The sequence below is a fragment of the Ovis aries genome, chromosome 10 (assembly GCF_016772045.2).
Source record: "Ovis aries strain OAR_USU_Benz2616 breed Rambouillet chromosome 10, ARS-UI_Ramb_v3.0, whole genome shotgun sequence".
NCBI classification, from domain to species: domain Eukaryota; kingdom Metazoa; phylum Chordata; class Mammalia; order Artiodactyla; family Bovidae; genus Ovis; species Ovis aries.
Genome location: NC_056063.1, coordinates 73945139 through 73948118, shown reverse-complemented (window position 1 = coordinate 73948118; position 2980 = coordinate 73945139).

The window sequence follows — 2980 nt, the reverse complement described above, 5'->3', positions numbered from 1 at the left end:
TCACAACAGGACAGGTTATTTGGGAAAACCAAGCAAAATGGTCTCCTACTATCTGGAATAAAAGGCACAAACCTTAGACTCTGATGCCAGTGAGACTGAAAATTTCAAACTTTGGAGAATAATTGAGGTTATTTGTTTTACCAGGAATAGCACAGTAGGTCAGGTAGGATTTGTGGCAAATTCAAAGTGGTGCCTGTGGGGTGTTCACTTTTGAGTAGGACTGTGGTGGCCACCCCCAAGAAGTCGCACCAACATCAGTGCCACCCTCCTGGGCCCCAGAGCCCAGGCAGGACGGAGATACAGGCTCCCCCTTGCCATGTCAGGGTTCCTGCCAGTGAGTCACACTGTTCTCAGTTTCTTAGGTTGTATGGAGTTTAAACAAGTTTTCTATTTGGTTCCTTTAATTATTGTCCTTAGCACCTTAATTGTGTCTTCCTGTTTCCTTAAACACACACGCTCCGTTTTGGGCAGGGTTTTCCCATCCCCCATTTCCTGCAGGTTCGATTGGCTGGTTCTCCGACGCTCAGTGACAGCGCTGGGCAGCCCAACTAGAGCGGTGCTCTGACAGGGACTGATGAGGCCCAGAGGGGTGGGATGTGCAGAGACTAGCAATAGTCTTCTCTTTTTTGGCGTTCAAAAAGCATCAGCTTACACTGTGAATGAATACATATTGGAAGGTTATCAAAGGAAGTGAGCACAGCTTTGCCCACCACCTAAGTTCATAGGCTTCCTAGAGGAAGGCAGGCTGAAGAGTGTTCTGGGATTCTGGGACTTGCATCTTAAGAGTCAGGCCTTTCTCTGTCCTGTTGCCTCTGATAGAACCAAGAGGAGGAACTAGGGCAAACCAAGATGAGATTTCCACACACTTCCCCTGCCCTCTTCTGCCTTGTCCTCAGTGCTACCTTGTCAAAAAAGGCAAGTTAGGAGACAGCCCAAGTGTTGATTGACAGATAAATGAATAAACAGAGCACAGTGGAATATTACTCAACCATGAAAAGGAATAAAATTGTGGCACACATTAAAAATGGATGGACCTTTTTTTTTTCATACCAAGAAAAAAAAAAGGATGGACGCTAAAACATTATGCTAAGTGAAATAAACCAGACACAAAAGGGCAAATATGCTATGGTTCCATTTACATGAAATAACCTAGACTAGGCAAATGCATAGACATGGAAAGTAGGCTAGAGGTGACCAGAGCTTAGGGGAAGGAGAGAATAAAGAATTATTGTTTAATGGATACAGAGGTTCTCTTTGGAGTATGAAAAAATTTTGGAGATGGGTGGTGGTGATGGTTGCACAATTTTGTGAAAGTAATTAATGTCCCTGAACCATGCACATAAAAATGGTTAACACAGCAAACGTTATGTTATATGTATTTTAACATATATACACACAAAGGCAAGTTAAGGAGACCATCATTTCTGGAAAGATGTAGTAGGTATATTTTTCTCTGTTTCTCCAAGTACAGCTATATGTGGTTATATAAGCTATAAGGACAGGATATATAAAACAAGCCTATGAAAGGTAGAAAGAAAAAGGTGATTCACTAGGAGCCTTGAGATCCAAGGACTGACACAACTGCGAGTTCTGTGGATTTTCTTTTTGCCTCATGTGTCCCAGACTGAGTGTGGGAGAAGTCAGCAGCCTGAGAATACCAGCAGTTGCTGGAGAAAAAAAAAAATCCCTAGAAAAGTCAGCTTGTCCTTGAAGATGCTAGTGCCAAATTTCATGTGGAAGGGGATGGGGCTGGAGCTGACAAAAGGGTGACTCTGTCCCTGGGCCCAGAGAAGAGCTCCTGGTATTATTGTGGCTACAAAACCTGCTGAAAGTTTGTCAAAGACAGAATCAACTCCCCTCAACTCCTCCTTCACTGAGACAGTACGAAGCCTCTGCTTTAATCTGAATGTATTCAAAATGTTACCTCCACACTCATTTCTAACTTTCCCGGAAAAATTTCAGACTGGTTTGTTAATATATGTAGTGAGGGACTCCTTGATTTTGGTAGCTCAATGCAATGCCTTGAGAGACCTGGCAACCCAAGTAATTATATCCAAAGTAAAAGGGGTTACTGTGGAGAATTTATACCCAGAACTAATAGTATGCCAGTAATTTCAGTTGCTCAGTTGCTGACTCTTTGCAACCCCATGAACTGTAGCCTGCGAGGCTCCTCTGTCCATGAGACTCTCCAGGCAAGAATAGTGGAGTGGGTTGCCATTTCCTTCTGCAGGGGATCTTCCTGACCCAGGGATCAAGCCCATGTCTCTTGCATTGCAGGCAGATTCTTTACCACTGAGCCACTAGGGAAACCCTAGTATGCCTGTACTTTTATACAAAGCCTCAGGAATTCCTAAAATTCAAACTGTCATCCTTGATGAAGATTTACCAACTTTGGATCCTATGAGAAGAACAAAGTTCAACACAAAAGAAGATTCCAGACACCTTCTCTTTGCTTCTTCAACAGTAGGGCACAGAGTGAGCTCAAGCTGAACCTCATTTGTGTCCCTTCCTATCTTTGTTGTCCTAGACGGACCACTGAATTCTTCTCTGTGTGTTTGTTTTCTCATCTGTAAAATGGGAATGATAGTAACAATAATGATTCTTCTAAAGAATGAAAGTCAAGTTAGTTGCTTATAGCTCCCATTATAAAAAACACTTGGAAAGCAGAATCCTCTTCATCTTAAGACTATTCCAGAAAAACCTGTTCAGCTATCTGTAGACACTAGAAGGATTTCACTGACGAAAGCAGTGTTCAGTACAAGCACCAGTGGTGAGTACTCGCTAAGCTACAGAGTACCCAGAAGTGCTTATGTTCTCATCCCTGAAGGCTAGGGATCCACACTGCCTAGTCTCACGTACTATTTTTGACAGTTTACAAACGTAGCCACTCTCTCATCCCAGGCTGGAATATCCCAGTGGCAGAGCCTCTTCATTACAGGCTATGAACATCACATCATCCATTATTTATATATCTCTCAGG